Genomic DNA, 19,141 nt, shown 5'->3' with positions numbered 1-19,141 from the left:
CTGCTACATTGTGAGGGGGAAAAAAATTGTGGGTTGCTGAATATTGCCGCGATTTGCTATGTTTTGTTGCCCAGGTTTCCCTATAGAGCCTACTGTTCTGTTGCATCGCACGAAAATGCGGTGCGATGCAATTTTTACAGTTGGAAATCCTACTGTTTCCACTAATATAAGCCCTGGCTGAATAAAAAAACAAAAAAATAAAAAGTACATCACCTAAGAGGCGCTGTCCACTCCCCTGCCAATCTCCTCTGCAGCCCGACACTTGTTTGCAGTCTTCAGGGAGCGCTTCCTGGTCAGGGGTTTCAAAAAACCCGCCTCAAGAAAGCGCTATCACTGATTGGTTCACGAGCACTGTGGCTCAGCCAATCACAGCCATCGCATTGAATGACTGTGATTGGTTCTCAAGCGCCACTGCTCAGCCAATCTGAGCTAGCACTCGATAAACCAATCGCAGCTATTCAATGTGATGGCTGTGATTGGTTCATCAAGCACTGGCTCTGATTGGTTCTTGAGCACCGCAGCTCAACCAGTCAGAAGCAACGCTTCCTAAAGGCTGGGTTTTTGAAACCCTGACCAGGAAGCGTTCCCTGAAGACTACAAACAAGTGCGAAGCTGCAGAGGAGAAGTGTGGCGAAGTGGACAATGTCTCTTAGGTGATATATATATTTTTTTGGTTTTCATGCAGCTAGGGCTTTTCTCCTGGTAGGGCTTATATTTCAAGCCCCTGAAAAAAAAAAAAAATCACAGCAAAAAAAGCGAGACAAAACCGCAATATCGCTACGAAAAAAAAATGCAGCGATATCACACTCAACACAGATGTGATATCGCTACGATTTTCTCGCTACGATATTGCTGCTGCTCGTATGAAAGAGGCCTTAAAGAGTGTTTACACCCAAAACTACAATCTCTTTCCCGTGATACGACACACAACAGGATACAATCTTTCCTTCGACTCACCCCATTATTGTAGGTCATCTGCTAGCTAAGATAATCCGCCTAGCTGCAGATCCCTTCCATAATACAACGCAACGCTCTGCAGAACACAATTACTTCCTTATTATCGAGTCTACGTCACGGCACTCAACTTACTGCTCCCTGGAGAAGAGCAAACAGTCTGCGATTCCTCTCGTGAGACCTAAAACTATCAACACTTCTGGGTGAGAAGAACAGATTTGAGAACTCTGCACATTTTATGTAAAGGATGGCAGCCGATGTGTTAGTATAGCGAATAATAAAGAAAAAAATCATCAGAGCGGGATTTAGGGAGATAAATATTCAGGAAAGGGATGTGCGCTCAATCTGTTCTCGGATAAATCCTGCAGACTCGCACTGACCTCCTCTGCAACAATGTAATCACGGCTTACATGGGCTCTGCTGCCAGACATGTATACCAATGGCATCCAAAGAGCTCCATCATACACCAGGCACATTACCCAATTACAGTCATTTACCCGGGCTCATGAATGTGCAAATCTAATAAGTCAAGTCTCTGAGCGCTAGTTGTCAGGGTCCATACGAGAAAGCCAAAGCAATCGCAGTGACCTTTTTCCGTTTCCAAGAAATGAACTGGTTCTGAATTTGGATGCGGTCATCCAATTAAGGTCCTTTTAGACGAGCCGGTTCTCGTTTGAAGAGGCGAGGGACGTCATTGTTAGCTCTTTCGCTCTCATGCAGCTTGTTTAGACGGGCAAGTGCATCGTTGGCTCGTTCCAACGATAATCGTTCAGAATTGTTGAGTCTTTCACGTCCGCTGAATGAGAGGGACTAAACCAGCGCTGATTAAACTGAACGAGCCAACGATGGTTTTTATGTCTGCATTAAATGAACGAGCGAAAAGCGAACGATTCTAGTTAAGTCGTTGGCTCGCGTTTAGACCGAATGATTATTCGCTTCCGCTTACTTGAAAAGGCGTTGTGCAATAAAAATAATGAAAGGTGACAAAATCAGAATCTGGTAATTACATCACAAGCACCCATACTTTGTCCAGATTCTGCCATAGCAAAAACTAAAAGTTCTGTTATTTTTATAGTAGTCAGAACATCATGTGACCACAAGAGCCATGTCATGTGATGTCATTACATAGCATAAAACAAAGTCAGTGCTCTAATGTCCATTAGGACTTTATTAGCTTCATTTGCATGTAAATGGGCCTCCGGCAGCTGTTTGCAGAGCACAGCATGTGGTCTGAGCTCTGCACCCAGCTGCTTTGTTCTCGCAAGGGCTGTCGGCAGAATACAATGTTATCTCCGACTCCCGTGGACAACACAGTGTGTGGTCTGTGTTATCTTCTCTCCGGCTGAACAATGGATTTTAAGCTCACCTTAAAATCATTGTTCAGCTGAGGAGTGAATGATGGCAGTGTTTACACGCTGTCCTATCTTAGAATCATAGACTGGTTGAGTTGGAAGGGACCTCCAGGGTCATCTGCTCCAACCCCCTGCTCAGTGCAGGATTCACTAAGTCATCCCAGGCAGATATTTGTCCAGCCTTTGTTTGAAGACTTCCATTGACGGAGAACTCACCACCTCCCGTGGCAACCTGTTCCACTCATTGATCACCCTCACTGTCAGAAAGTTTTTTCAAATATCTAATTTGTGTCTCCTCCCTTTCAGTTTCATCCCATTGCTTCTAGTATTTCCATGTGCAAATAATAGAGCTGATCCCTTTGCACTGTGACAGCCCTTCAGATATAATTACCTCATATAATCTAAACTCTATGCTTCTCTTAATAAATCACAGAATTGTGTTTGCCTTTTTGGCTGCTGCATCACATTGTTGACTCATGTTCAGTCTATGATCTATTAGTATACCTTAGTCTTTTTCACATGTGCTGCTGCTTAGCCCAATTCCTCCCATTCTGTATGTGCTTTTTTCATTTTTCTTGCCCAGATGTAGGACTTTGGTATTTAACGAGGAGAAATGCAGTCTGTTAGTCGCTGCCCACTGTTCAAGCTTTTCTAAATCTTTTTGAATACTCTCCCTCTCTTCCCTAGTGTGAGCTATCCCTCCTAGCTTTGTGTCATCAGCAAATTGTTCAGTTTCCCATCAATTCCCTCCTCCAGATCATTTATAAAAATGTTGACCAACACTGGGCCTAGGACAGAACCTTGTGTACCCCACTTAATACATTCTTCCACTTAGATGTGCAGCCATTTATTAACACTCTTTGAGTACGATCACTCAGCCAGTTGTGAATCCACCTAACAGTTGTGAATCCACCTAATAGTCCCCTTGTCAATCCGATATTTGGTCGTTTTTTCAATAAGTATGGTGTGAGATACTTTGTCAAATGCTTTACTAAAGGCGAGATATACTATATCCACTGCATTTCCCTGATCAACCCAGTCGGCGATTCTGTCATAGAAGGAAATTAGATTAGCCTGGCATGACTTGTTTGTTACAAACCCAAGCTGGCTCTGGTTTATTACTCAATTTTTATCCAAGTACTTGCATACATGCTGTTTAAAATATGTTCAAACATCCTTCCCTGTATAGAAGTCTGGCTCACAGGCCTGTAGTTTCCTGGATCCTTCTTCCCTTTTTTGAAGATAGGGACAACATTTGCCCTTTTCCAATCTTCTGGGACTTCTCCTGTTTGCCAGGAATTTCCAAAGATTGTGGCGAGTGCTTTAGCAATTACCTCCGCTGCTTTCTTTAGTATCCTAGGATATAATTCATCTGGACCTTGAGATTTGAAGTCATTTAAGTTAGCTAAGTGTTTCCTCACCATCTTTCTGCTTATAGATAGCCTGCATTCTTTTATTCCCCCCAGTAGCACAGGGAAGATCAGTTGAGGTTCCATCTACTTTCTGAGAGAAAACCCATCTACTTTCTGAGAGAAAACAGATACAAAATAGGAATTTAAAAGCTCAGCCTTCTCAACATCATTCTGAACCAATTCCCCATTTTCAGCATCCAATAGCATTTTTGACTTTCCTTTTGCTTTTGACACACCCTGAAAATCCTTTTGGCCTCTGTTGCAAGCCTCAATCCATTATTAGCTTTAGCTTTTCTGGTACTCCCCCTACAGTTTCTGCAGACCACATTATATTCTTGTTTAGGTATTCCCCCCTCTTTCCATTTGATAAACATATTTTTCTTCCTTTTTAACATGTGTGCAAGTTCTGTGTTCATCCATTCTGGTTTCTTTAAATGCTTCCCATTCTTCCTTCTTTTAGGGATTGTTAACGATTATCCTTTAAGAATCTCATTTCGCAATATTTCCCATAAATGCTCAATCGGGCTCATGTTGTGGGCGAACATACAGGCCACACTAAGAGCTCTCCAGAATGCTCCTCAAACCAATTCCGGTCAACTTAGGACCAAAGGTATAATGCATTATCCTGCTAGAATATCCTATTATTGTAGGGGTACATGAAGTCAATGAAGGACTGCAAATGGTCACTAAGCAATGAAACATAGAAGATACTGGTCAATGAAGTGTTTAGTCAGAGCAGGGAACCCAACTCATGCCATGAGAATACACCCCACACCAGTATGGAACCACCAACACTAGCCTGCACTGCGCCTTGTTGGCTACTGGTGCCCATGGCTTCATGGGGTCTGTGCCACACATGAACCCTACCATCAGCCCAAAACATTTCGTACCATGACTCATCAGAGCATGCCACATGTTGCCAGTCCTCTAGGGTGCATGTGAGGCACTGTATCGGTTGTCATGGTATTAACAGAGGCACTCTGGTGGATCTTCTCTTCTCATATCCCTTGAGAACTAAAGAATGCTGCACTGACCTGCGGGATATGTGTGTGGGGTCTGAATTTGGATGCGATTTCTGCCAGAGGTGCTTGTTTGTTAGCATGGACAATTCAGACACTACTGGTCATGATCATTAAGCACCCATGGACATCTAATGTGGGTGGTAATGCCTTCAATGACGTATTTCTGGTACACATGCAACACTGGATCAAGGAATGTTAAATGCGCGCAGAACATCGAAAATGGAATCTGGCGCTCGCAACCATGTCTCGTTTGAACTCCAGTAATTCATGTCTCCTTGCAATGAGCACACTGGCCAGTGTTGAACCTTGCTCACAAGTTAACACTTCACAACTTATACAGGTTTAGGTCTTCGCAAGTCATCACATAGAATGGTAAAGTTGGAAGGGACCTCCGGGGTCATCGGGTTCAACCCCCTGCTCAATGCAGGATCACTAAATCATCCCAGACAGATATTTGTTCAGCCTTTGTTTGAACACTTCCATTGAAGGAGAACTCACCACCTCCCATGGCAACCTGTTCCACTCATTGATCACCCTCACTGTCAGGAAGTTTTTTCTAATATCTACTCTGTGTCTCCTCCCTTATAGTTTCATCCCATTGCTTCTAGTCTTTCACCTATGAGAACTTCATAATAAATTTACATACTGCTAACCCATGATGTCTGGCATGTGAGTGTATGTACTTTCGGATGACTAATAGGCAAGATTTATATGAAATGCAAATTCAGAAACTTGTAGGTGGGGGGAAAAAAAAATAAAAATCACATAATTTAAGACTTGGAAATCATCGGAAACGATGATGAAAGGAAGCCCCCTTACCACCCTCTAAAGAAAAACACCTAATCTGCGGCTTCTGATGAGAACAGAGGCTGCATGCAGAATGACTAAACGTTTCCAATTGTTTAAACTTTTCCTCTAAACAGAGTCCTAGGAATCAGCCAGCGATTACATAACTGGAGGTCTTCACAGCTTCTACCTCTCAGTAACAAAAACGGCAACGCCGACTTCCAGCGTCACAGAAACAGAAGGAATCTGGAGGAAAACTATTTATAAAGCCAGTAAATCACCAGCAGGAAAGAGGAAGTTTCTGTGAACTGATGACAGAACAATAGAGAATTAACTAAGTAGCATTTCCCTTCAAATTAAGCAATGATTCCCAGCAAATATAAATCAAGTTGTTAAAAAGATTAAGGCCGGGCTCACACGGGCGCTTTCAAATAGCGAAATCCGCGATCGGTGTCCATGCAGAGGATCCGCGGCAAAACGTGGGCACTGAAAAGCATGTACTTGCACTTTTTCACTCGCACCTGATTGGATTCTCCGCACTAATCTCAGTATTAGACCTTCTTCGGTCTGATCTATATATTTGTACCTATCCACAATTTGTCCCCACTTCTGTCTCTGTTGGAGACAGACTTACTTGTTCTAAGTGACGGGCAGGCAGGCAATACTTGAGTGGTTTGGGATCATGGGCACTGGTGCCATTCCCCTTCATAACTTCTGCGGACTATTTTGTCCTCTCTATCTTTAAACCACTAACCAAGGGCGTAACTATAGAGGACGCAGGGGATGCGGTGGCACCCGGGCCCAGGAGCCTTAGGGGGCCCATAAGGCCTGTCTTCTCCATATAGGAAGCCCGGTACTATGAATAAAGCATTATAGTTGGGGGCCCCATTCCAGGTTTTGCATTGGGGCCGAGGAGCTTCAAGTTACACCTCTGCTTGAAGGCTACATAGTACTCAATGAGCACTATATAGGGGAGAGAGAAAGCGGAAGTGTTACTTCCACTATTCGACCCGGCGATCACATGATTGCCAGGTGCCCCCTGCCAAGGCAGAGATGCAGGGTCTTAGCAGAACCAGATAAGCTCTGTTAGTGATTACTGTCACAACAAGGGAATGTTTTCCCCTCTAACTGTGGCTCCTATCGATGCAGCTCCTACGGATGCCCCAGCCGTTGGTGTTTTTATGTTCACCCGCTGGCGACGTAAAAACGCGTGAATGAGTGTGCATATCTAACGTTTGTGTGCCAGTCCAGATAGCCCGGGCCGGTTGCATATACACCAAGCCGGGCCGCCGTTAGGCGGGGGGAGATAGGTTAGCTATGCTTTCTGCAAGGGAAGGGGTGGGCGGGAGCTAGTGTGCTAAGCTCCCACCCCTCTCCGCCCCTTATCGGCAGCCAGCAATGGTAGGGGGTGGGAGCTTAGCAACTAACTCCACCCCCATCCCGCACCCTCCCATTGCAAACAGCCAGCCAGGGGCGGAGAGGAGGTGAGATTTATATAGTTTTTTCTTTTGTAAAATGAAATATCTTTAAAAAGTTACTTTCTTTCTCCTCTAACATTGGCTCCCATAGGAGTCTACGGCTGCGGCCGCATTCTGGCCAGGAAAGATAGTTCTATTCTCTGTGTATTGCACACGCTAATTCTGTGTGCGCAATGCGTGGTGATACGTTTGTCTGAAGAAGCCCTGAAGGAGTGCATGTGCTGCCAGATTTCCGCAGCGGAAAACTCTCAGCAAATACGCCTGAGGCTCCATTTATACGGGGAGGTTTGGTTGGAATAAAAAACGCACAAAAAAGTACATTGATGAACCCATATATACACAGATAACAGAACCCATTGATTCCAATGAGAGCCATGCTTGCAGTTACAAGTGCCGGCCACTGCGACTTGTGTGTATTTGCAGCGCTGACAGCATGTGCCCGCTCAGCTGATTGGCCAGTACTATGAGTAGAGCATTATAGTTGGGGGCTCTGTTACAAGTTTTGCATCGGGGCCTGGGAGCTTCAAGTTACCCCTCTACCACTAACGCACTTACTCTATGTCTCTTACACACTAAGACATAGTTGGTCACTCTATATAGTAACTATAGGCAAGGCCTGCTAGTGGAGACTATTATTTATGTGGTCTTTGTCCATAAGCCGCATTTCTCTTGATTTTAGCATTTCTTTATTAAAGGTTATATCTTAAGGAGTTTGTCAGTGATAGCTGTTATAAATGAAAAAGCAGAAGCGCTCCTCTGAGCGCCATACCATTCGGCTGTTTCACTACTTGGAGCGTTGTACAGACTACATGAAGTCTATGGAGCCCATAAACCGTTTGCCCTGACAGCCAAGCGGACACAGTGCTTATGCCCATTAGTTTTAGCAATCAATGGGGGCCTCAGCACTTGGATCCCCACCGATTAAAACTTTTGACATGTCAAAAAAGTTTTTTGAATTGTTCTGCTCTGAAAATGTCCCTGCTGTTCCAGGAAGTGATGACGTCACTTTCATAGCTTACGGGACCGCGGCAGACCATCTCAAGCCTCAGCGGTCGTGTGCGCATCAATGGCACATGACTGCTGAGGTCCAGCCATCGGCTGCAGCAGTCACATAAACGATGAATGGGACCGTTCTTTTTGTTCACAAAAGGAGATAAGCCACCAGAGATGTCCGGCGGCGGCTTATTTCCAACTCCCTACTTCTAACACATGCACACTTGACTAAAACAAGCGAGCATGTAAAGATGGAGGCGGCTGTCGGGAAGAAGAGATGTTCTTCGAACAAACGTAGCCGAGAGCTCTCTCAAGTGTATGGCCACCTGTACCAATGTCCCAGAAGGGTTCGGGTATTTTTGCAGCAAAGTTTGCAAATTACTCTTCCCATCAAAGACACCAGGACTTGGACAGAAACCCAACTGACCTCATTATAAGTCAATGGGATAGGGTTCATTATGTTGTGATGTCATACCGGTCATAGCTCTCTTTATAAAGTCGTGACGCCAGGGCACAGAGTCTCCTCCCCAGTTGGTCAAAAAACCCGCAAGACGCCTGCTGAACAATAAATATTTAAGCAGCTGGTTGGATGACAGTAAGCGGTGACAAGCCATACGGAGAGAGATTTGTTTCCCGACAACAACCCCTGCCCATATGCTTCGTGGCTCGGAGTCGTTCAACAATGTTGTCTATGACAATTCTTATTCCAAGTTCACTAACAAGGCTCCTTTACGCTGTAGGTCCATCCCGCATCCCCGACAACCATCTTCCTGGATTTAGTCAGATCTGGCTAGGGATTATTACTTTTTTTTTTGTTTTTGCCAACTTCCCCTTGTTGGTCAATTGGAAAAAATTAAGGGGGAGATTCATGAAAACATTTGCGACTTTTATTTTTTAATCTAAAATGCAAGTTTTTATAGTTTAAATAATCCGGGCGGATTTATTAACCCCGAGCGCCTAATCTAAAGGATTTACAAAAAAACCAAAAAAAATAGAAGCGGCTCGCAACTTATTACATGTCATATATTGAAAATAATCACCTATACAGCACAAAACGTTTTACATCAGAATTAAAACATCCTTGTCTGCCCCCACAGACCAAAGTCCTCCTTCTATAATATAGGATATGCACACATACATTCATACATACAGTGTGTGCATAGGCATGTATGTAGTCACTCAGAGGTATTTATGTATATATGGTATATTGAAAGTGAGGGACTAAAACGTTCAAATAAGTTAAATATATCAACAACACTATGCTGTAATAACAAAAAGTCATCATCCACGCTTGGAACACTCAAAAGCCATTTCCAAGTACGATATATACCAAAAGGATTTTCAGTTAGACACCAATAGATCTAGTGCATGGTCATAATCTGTGCCGGACACCAACACTTCTGCTCATCGGACGTCTGCCCATATTGGATTGGACCAAGTTAGAATAGTGCCATAGGTCATCTCTGATATCAAGCTTAAAGGGGTTCTCCCACTTCTAGCTATTTTCACACAGCTCCGTACAGCGCCCAGTGGCCCAGGTTGGTAATGCAGGCTGAATCTGATTGAAGCGAATGGGACTGCCGTACCAACCCTTGCACTTGGAGTGACAGAACCACTTTAAAGACTGCTGAGGATTCAGATTATAGCACAGAGCTAGTTCCATCATTCTAGCAACAGGACAGATTAGTGAACTCTGATGTATTGTGACGAGTCTGAACTCATCCCAGACAGATATATAGAATGGTAGAGTTGGAAAGGACCTCCAGGGTCATCGGGTCCGACCGCCTGCTCAGTGCAGGATCACTAAATCACCCCAGACAGATATATAGAATAGTAGAGTTGGAAGGGACCTCCAAGGTTCCTTTCACTTCTACTAATGACTTTGTTATAGCAGCATAATGTCCATATATTGAACTTATCTGCACATTTTGGAGTGACTTTCAATATACAACATACACAAAAATACCCCCAAGTGGCTATCAATAAAAATAAGATATTTTATATAAATATATGTATAAGGAAGTGCAGTCCACAAAATGGTCTACAGGGGGCTGCAGAACAGGCTTGAATGTGTGCCAATTAGAAGTGACAGCTGTATGGGTGTGGTTGGAGGAGTTATAACCTTCAGCCTCACTGCTGCTGGGAGCTACTCTCTGGAAGGGGGCTGCAAACCTGAGGTCTGATGCGGACCAAGAGGTGGGAATACCACGAGTCTGAACGGGGAGGACGCCGCCTAGACTGACACCCTGGTTGGGTGCTGTATGATAGACATTGCTATGACATGTTATGACGCTGTGTGACCGCAGCAGCCTGTGCTGCTCTATTATGTAACTCCTACCTTTACAACTTTCTGCTTGGACTAAAGTTCTAATCCTATTTACTATAAGGTTTCACAGTTATAGGGAAGCTCACTTGTTGCAGAAATGCTTTGGTTCTGCTGCGGCATTTCCACAGCGGAAATGCAGCAAAACCGCAGGTGAGAGTTACAATACAGTTACAGCAGAACATTTGCGGCGGGTTTTTTTTCCCTTATTTGAACAGGATTTGCTTTAATGCCATTTAATTCACTTTTTTAGTAAACGTTTCCACTGCAGTTTTTCCACAGCATTTCTGCAACATGTGAACTCAGATGTAGATCAGCGGGGTTCACTGCCCAAGATCCTCGGTGATCTGCTGTTCAATGAGCACTGAATTGATTTTTGCAGGAAGCAGACAGCTCCATTTCCACTGCAGTGGCCAGGCTTGGTATTACGGGCAAAAGAGCCATTCGCTTCAATGCATAAATATTCAGAGTTCCCTTCCAGCAGCCTGAGATTGTTGTGTAAATGTAGTAATGGCCACCATATTTGTCATTAAAGTGACTCTCAGGTACCAGGAGAAAATTCTGTTCTATGACTGGAGGGGTGTATATTACTTGCTTATATTAAGCGCTGCGGAATAAGTTGGCGCTATACAAATAAAGATTATTATATATTACTTGCTGATGTGCCTCTGACCTGCCAATTCAGGATCCTGTTTTCAGCCATCCAAGATGGCCACCACAATCTTTTAGCGACCTACTCTGATTGGCCAGCAATGATCACGTGAGCAGCACTGGCCAATCAAAGAGCAGCTACAGCAATGAACTGGCAGTGGATTAAGAAAATCTAAGGATTGTGTCGGCCATCTTGGGCAGCTGAAAACTAGGACCTAGAACCGGTGGATCGGAAGGACAGAAGCACAGAAGATAATACAACTGCCCCCTCCGGTCCCAAGGTAAAAACATTTCCCAAAACCAGAGGGTTGCTTTAAACAACTTCATCAAAAACTAAAAACAGCTAAATAGGCGTTTTAACAACTTGACATAAGATGACAAATCAAAGACTTCTATTTAGGACGGTCTCACACGAGCGTGATTTAATAGCATATTACGTGCACATAATAAGCGGTGAATGGAGTCGATGAAAGTACATGGATCCAGTCACACTTGCATATAGACATCGCATATAATACACGCATAAAAAAAAAAAAGTATGCAGCATGTTCTATTTTACGGCATATTACATGCTGGAGCCCTATTGTTCTGTATTGGCATGTAATAAATGCTGCATATCCTAAGCTCCCGCCCCCTCCCATTGCAAACAGCCGGAGGGAAGGGGGACGACAGCTCAGACGGTAGTGTATATCGGCCGGCCGTGAAAACGGCAGGTCAAATATGCTCGTGTAAATAAGCCCTAATGGGGGGGGGGGGGGGGGGGTAAGTGTGCAAGTGACCCAACACTATCACAAAAAATCCAAACATGGAGGCACTCAGAGGGTTTTTTTTTTTTTTACTTTTTAAGTTTTCTTGCAGATTCAGTACATTACCTGCATTGCTTATGGCGATATTGTTATAGGCCATCATACAGATTCATGTTACCAGCAGTGTGCGTGAGGCCCAAGGGCTCTTCCACACTTGTGTTTTTCTTGCGTCTTTTTTTCACCCGATGTCGCTGCGGTTTTTCACGCTTATGTCACTGGGACTTTCTAATTTTAAAAACTCATTGCACAAAAATTGCAAGTTTGTGCTTTGCGATTTTTGTGCGATGCGTTATTTTAACATTAAAAACTTCCATGATCTTCGTGTTAAAAAAAAACCAAAAACTGCAATATCACTTGGAAAAACTCAAGAGTGGAAGAGCCCTCAGGCTGGGGTAACACGGGACCGAAATCCCGCGGAAATCTTGTGGAATGACTGCACAGAAATTCCGCGGGATTTCCGTGGGAGAAATGCAGCTTCAAAACCAGCGGCCTTTCGCTGCGGATTTTGGAGCAGCTTCGCCGCCTGCATTCAGCTGCGGCCATCTCTCCCCATAGAGAGGGGAGAGGCGGCCGTGAAAACGGGTAAAGAATTGACATGCTGCGTCTTTGAATTCCGTGCGTCACGTCAGTTTCAATGCGGCTTGGCCGCAGCGTGCGGATGAGACCTTTTGCAAAATCTTGTCCGCTCTTCTGGCTTATCCCGGGATAAAAAGCCGCGGGTGGAATTTCCGTGCAGACTTTCTGCACGAAAATTCCGCAGCAATTCTGCCCCGTGTGAACCCAGCCTTAAAGGGGTTGTCTCGTGAAATCAAGTGGGGTTCAGCACTTCTGTATGGCCATATTAATGCACTTTGTAATATACATCGTGCATTAATTATGAGCCATACAGAAGTTATTCACTTACCTGCTCCGTTGCTGGCGTCCTCGTCTCCATGGCTCCGTCTAAATTCGCTGTCTTCTGGCGTTTTTAGACGCGCTTGCGCAGTCCGGTCTTCTCCCTGGTGAATGGGGCCGCTCGTGCCGGAGAGCTGGTCCTCGTAGCTCCGCCCCATCACGTGTGCCGATTCCAGCCAATCAGGAGGCTGGAATCGGCAATGGACCGCACAGAGCCCACGGTGCACCATGGGAGAAGACCCACGGTGCATCGTGGGTGAAGATTCCGGCGGCCATCTTGGTCAAGGAAGAAAGAAGTCGCCGCAGCGCGGGGATTCGGGTAAGTAATAAACTTTTTTTTTTTTTTTTAAACCCATCCCTTGGGTTTGTCTCGCGCCGAACGGGGGGCCTATTGAATAAAAAATAAAAAAACCTGTTTCGGCGTGAGACAACCCCTTTAAGAGATATTTTACTCTCTGTGTTGGAGAGGATGACTGCAGCGCTCCGCAGGACAATACGCTCTAGGCGAGCTCTGTAATTTGCAGTGAAGCGTGCCGAGCAATATGTAAATGGAGTGTTGTAAATTAGCTGCAAATGGATTTCGAGTGGACACTTTATCATCACTTTAATCAAAATGTAATGTGGAAGACTCAGAAGAGAAGCGCATTCCAGGATGCAACTCACAGAGACGTGACTGTGATGTATGTCACCGTAGCGAAAGCGATAGCGTCCTCTGATCGGCGTCGAGAGGAAGTCATTAGCATCTCGGTAGAAGGACCACGAATAAAAGGTACAAATACTGTAGTGATGATATGAGACAACCTGGTGCACAAATCAGGAAACGCAGGAAGTAAATGTTTGCACAGTTATTATCCCCACCATTCATAGACATCTACACTGACCAACCCCTGCATTGGGACCTCTCCTCTGCGCTAAAGGAGGCAACATTTGGCAGTCATGGGTAAAGGTGGTGACTTGAGTGTCTTTGACCGTGGGCAGATTGTTGTTGGCCGAAGGTCTGGTGCCAGGATTTCCTTAACAGTCGCACTTGTTGGCTTTTCCTGAACCTCAGTATCAAGAGTGTACCAAGACTGGTGGAACCATGAACAGACATCTGGAGGAAGATCACCCAGCGGAAGGGCACATGTGGTTGATTCTAGAAGCAAGTGTTGGGTGGCATGTCTGGTAGCTCAGAAACAACGTGCCACAGAGGACCAACTGACCCAGCAGGGAAGTTAGACAAATTTCCACAATGACTAGGTAGCATACCTTGTGTTGACTAGGGTCCAATACCGCAAGAGTACCACTGATGAACCTGTGTCATTGCCTACAACTTCTCGCATGGTCCCATGGCAGAAAGTAGTCCACAGTGACGAGTCCTGGTCCTGCTGAACAATAGGGATCGGCGAGTCTGCCTGTGGCGTATTTTATGGGTGCACCGTTGGGTTTCAACAGGCCGTGGTGGCAGTGTTATGGTCTGAGGAGCATTTCCCTGGCATGGCCTATGACCATTGGTCATCATCATACCACAATCGTTGAATGGTGACACTACAGGGACCTGTTAGCTGACCATCTGCACCCTTATCTTTAGCAAGTCTTCCCTGACCACACTGCCGTCTTTTAACAGTCCAATGCTCCGGGTCATCTAGCTTGGATCACTAGAGATTGGTTGCAGAAACACAACAATGACTCCCCCGCACTGGCTTGGCCAGCAAAATCACCAATTGTAACCCCACTTAACCTATTTGTGATAGGCTGAAAAGGGCCATGAGATTTGCTCCCACTTATCCGTAAAATGTGCACCAACTGATGGAGCGGCAGCAGCGGACATGGGTCTAGTTGTGTGTAGAGGATGTTCGCCACCTTGTAGAATCTGTTCCCCAATGTTTGAAAGCAGTGATCACCCAAAATGATGGACCAACCCGTTATCAATTAGGTGTTCTGAATACAGATCTTGTAAGATAGCGGCCATGTTTTCCTAATCTGATAAGCGCTCTTAAAGCGAACTGCCTCTTTTCAAGCACTGAGTAACAAATTGTTCACTTGTTGCGCACACGCACACGTACACGCGCACACGCACGCACCTCTAGTGAGCGGAGAGCCACCGGCCAGGTAATTCCACTGCCGCATCACCTGACCAGCGGCTCAGTGCTCACTAGGGAGGATAATGACACAGGATTTTATACGGAAATATTGCTGTGTTTCCACCCGGTGTGAACAGGCTCTTAGGGTTCTTTTACATGACTCGACATGAGCCGCGCAACGAGCGTTAATCAACCAAGTTGTTGCTAATTAACCTGGCCCTCATACAGGCCAATTTTAAATGTGTGACCGATAAACAATTCTTCATAGGACCGCTCATCCTTCATATTGTTTCTTGTCTGGCGGCAGCACATTACTGATCAGGGGAGATGTGCTGCCAACTGTGGCCATTTTTATTGCCCCATGAAGCATGCAATTAACCCATGAATGAGCATTTTCTCATGGGGTAGTCAATGGCAATGCCACATGGCCCGATTCTTAGGAACGTTCGTTTGTCCAAAGTTACCTGTACGCGGAAGTTACCTGTACATGGAGCAACTATCATTCAGCTTGTTAGACCCCCATTTACACTGAAAGATGATCGGTCAAACGACAGTTTGTGTGACAATTTTCAATGAACATCTTTGCATAGTCTATAGTAGCCAAGTAGCTACTAAAGAGATATGCAGGCGGAGCAGGACACCGCTGCTACTGCTTGGTGAACAATACAGCTGTTTTGCATAAGCAAACAGCTGCATTGTTCTCCGTACCTACAGCTAGAATCTTATCAGCGCTGCCGACTGTGATAACAGCCTGCACTACTGATAAGAGTTCCAAGCTCAATTCTAGAAAGCTGGAATTGAGCGTGGAACAAATCATGCACGAAAACTGCAGGATGTCCGTGCATTTAGATGCAAAGTCATTGTACAGACGACAGTCTTCATTTGCTTTTACACGTACCGATGATTGTTCATTAGTTGTTTGCCGAGAGAATGTTCATATTGGAACAACTTGTGAATGAATTGCATGGAGATCTCCTCTATAAACAACTGTTACTTTATACCAGATGACTTTTGTGCAACAGGGACTATTTTTGGTAAGCTGAAACAAAACGACTAACAACTTATCGCTCACCCCTCTGTCGGCAGCCATGTTTACACTTAACGACTATGGTTTGAATTCGCTCTTTCGAGTGATTATTCAGCCGATAGTCGTGTCGTGTAAAGGTGCCTTGAGGATGATTTGGATCATTGCAGCATAAACAGACATGTTGCAGATTTAGACTCCACAGCGTTTTTCAGAAGTGCTGCGGATCAGGTGAGGACACTTCTGCAGCATGTGAAGGAGATTTCAGAAATGACTTGTACTGTCATTGTACGGAATTTCCGCTGCTACTCTGGCAATGGAAATTTGGCAGCATTTTTGCCATGTGTGAAGACGGCCTTCTGATGCAGCGTGCATCGAGTAATCAGAGAAGCCGGAATTTTGAACTCCCAACTAGGTGGCAGAGAACCGCAAATCCAGAGCAGAACACTGCAAGCGAAGGAGAGAGCGGATAACGCTCCCCGGACAAAAACGGAAGCTGGCTTTAAAATACCATAATGCCATGAATACTAAGACTGGTGCAAAACTGCTACACCGACTACTCCGTCCTTTACTGTACTTACCAAGAAAACACCGAGGCAGTGGCCATACCTTATCCCAAAACTGTCCGGGTGAAGGGAGCCTAATACAGTAATATTTGTGCGTAATACGCAGAAAATAGAATCCATTGATCTCAATGGGTTCGTTAACATGTGTCTAATTTTTCCTGTGCACTTCGGTCATGCAAGAAAAAAAAACAATTAAAAAAAACACACCATGCTCTATTTGCACGCCAAAGATCCTCATAGAAGGCAATGGAGGTGCAAATGCGCGTGCAATACACAAAAAGGCGCATGACAGGCTGGATAAGTGCGCTGGAAAAAAAAACCCAAAAAACACACATCTAGGACTCAGACTAAATTAGTCGTTTCCATTGGTGCGTCTTTGTTTGCAGCGGATGTGAAAGACTGAGCGATTCTCATTTGAACGAGCCAACGATGTATCTGCCTGTCTAAACAGAGCCGACGAGCTAACGATGACATCATTTGCTCAAACGATAATCGGCTTTTCTAAAAGGGCCCTTACACTGATGATTCTTTTGCGCACGAGTCATTGAATATTCAAATGCTAATAGTTCAACGGAAAAGGGCCCTTACGTTTTATTTACACGGGACGACTGTCAGCTAAACGACTGCACGGACAGGTGACGTCACCGCTAAGGTTAGTAGCGCTAGTGCAGAACGGTTAGGCCGGGATCACACGGGTGGGTTCCAATTGCAGAATCTGCGACCGGGCTCTACAGCGAAACACAGGCATTGAAAAGCATGTAAATTCACTTATTTGCTCAACTCAGGGATGCAAATTGCATATTCACCGAGCGGATTCACCTGCGATTTTTTTTTCCGCAATAGACTATAAGAGTTAAAAACGCAAGTCTGTGCTTTGTGATGCGAAAAAATGAAATCTCCCTAGGGAAACACGGGCGATTAAAAAAGCAAAATGCTAAAAAAAAATAGTACAAGTTGCGTGATTTGTAAATCGCCGCATCGCGTCAGTGACAACATCGCAGGTGTAAATGAAACCATTGAAAGGCACGGGTTTCATAATTCTGCGTTTTCACTGACTCTCGCATTGCGCAATTTCATCGCAAATATGGAGGCAACCTTAGACAGGCAGATCACTTCTTGCTGGCTCACATTCTATGTTTGGCGCTGATCGGGGAGCGTTTCCACGCCGCAGCGATGATTTGTATGCTGCTTGAAAGTGAGCGACGAACGAAAAGTAAACAATGTTTTTGCATTGAGACATAATGATGATTGCACAATTTTGTAAGTTTGAACGAAATTTGCGCAATGATTGTCCCGTGTAAATGGCCCTTTAGAAACCTGATCTCCAACAAAGCGCTGCGGCAATATTTGCACTGGATGACTGAACATAGTGATAAACCGGTCCAAGGTCCAATAAGTTCCTCCTGACCAATCACTTTAGCCGGTCTGCACACAATACAAGGCAGCAGAGATACAGAAGAAAGAAGTAACAGACACACCATAAACATCACAACACAATGCAACATTGTAACAAATCACAAGCAAGCAGAAACCCCAAAGCTCCCAGCTGATAACACGTCTGCAAGAGGGGAGGCAGGCAAGACACAACAACACACTCTGGCATCTGCAGTATTGGTAATCACTGCTACCAGCCTTGCCAGTGGGGACATGTGGCACATCTAATCACCCTCCTGTAATCAGAGGCACTGTCCACCCTCCGCCCTCCTCCCACAGCCCAATTCCAGATGCCAGAGTGGCAGCGACCAGGCTGGAGAATGACTGCTGCCCCACATTGGCATCTGGCAGGGGTGCAGCGTTATGGCACGATAGGAGCGGGTGAATGTATCTGCAATGTGGCAGTAACTTCTGTGCTGATACATTGTAGCAGAGTGCCAACACAGCAATTTTATTCACTTTTTTTTTTATTGACGCCCCCTACCAAAGTGCCCCCTTAATTTTTTTTCATGGCGATTTACATATCGGTCGTATCAACTATTTAAAAAAAAAATAAACGCAAAAAAAACCGCGACAATTTATGCTTACGTTTTTTTCCTATCTGATCGACGTTGACTCCAAAGTTGCGCAACTTAAATTTAAGTGATGGCATAAGCGCCACCCTTCTGCCTGGCATGGCATGGCACAAGTGGCTGACTAGTTAGGGTTAGGGTGCAGAATGACAGGAGGAGAGAAGGGGGGACCTTCTGCCCTGTGAGCCAGAACTGCACCAAGACACGCAGTCCTAGTAGAGTGCAGCCGCTAGAGGGCGGAGCTCCGTGCACTGCCCACCCCACAGACGTTACCGTTATACCGGAGAGCCCTCTTCTCTTACCGGGAAGCTCCAGCTCACGTCCTGCCGCTGTATCTGCCCTCCATGGAGGCTCACTAGCCGCTCCTGCCTTCGGGCCGCTGCCCCCTGTCCTGTACCGGTCCGGTTCACTTTCTCCCCGGCCGCACGTTAGCAGTTACTACGGCCCCCTCCCTCCTGCTACTCTTTCTCTCGTTCTTCCCGTGTGCGCGGGCACGAGGCGCGGCCTCCACGACGTCAGCAGAGGAAGCCGGCGGGGGCGAGCGTCGGGGGCGCGCACGGCCTGGTTACTATGGCTGCTGTGTGGATGTACACAGGCCAGATGCCTCCACCCTGTCAGACACAGGCGGTGATAGTAGGCGGTGTGGAGGCCGCAGGGACTTAACAAAGGGTTAATAAAGAGCTCTGCTTGCTTTCAGTGAACAGAAACAATTCAGTCAGAGGCTGCAGGCTGATTCACCGCGGCTCGCAACCGCATTTATGTCACACAAGCGTAATTTAATAGCGTATTCCGCGCACGGTGGGGGCACATT

General features: G+C 45.5%; 1 protein-coding gene across 1 annotated transcript in view; it reads right to left on the bottom strand.

Moving 5' to 3' along the window:
• Window positions 1-18,831, bottom strand: part of RABGAP1L (RAB GTPase activating protein 1 like) — a 332,919-nt gene extending 314,088 nt beyond the window's left edge. The window contains exon 1 of the mRNA XM_066597506.1: window positions 18,633-18,831. The gene's annotated coding sequence lies outside the window, so the exon portion shown is untranslated. The remainder of the gene's footprint in view (window positions 1-18,632) is intronic.
• Between the last annotated feature and the right edge of the window lie 310 nt (window positions 18,832-19,141).

This window comes from Eleutherodactylus coqui, chromosome 3 (assembly GCF_035609145.1).
Source record: "Eleutherodactylus coqui strain aEleCoq1 chromosome 3, aEleCoq1.hap1, whole genome shotgun sequence".
Classification (NCBI taxonomy): Eukaryota; Metazoa; Chordata; class Amphibia; order Anura; family Eleutherodactylidae; genus Eleutherodactylus; species Eleutherodactylus coqui.
This window is presented reverse-complemented; position numbering and strand designations above follow the sequence as displayed.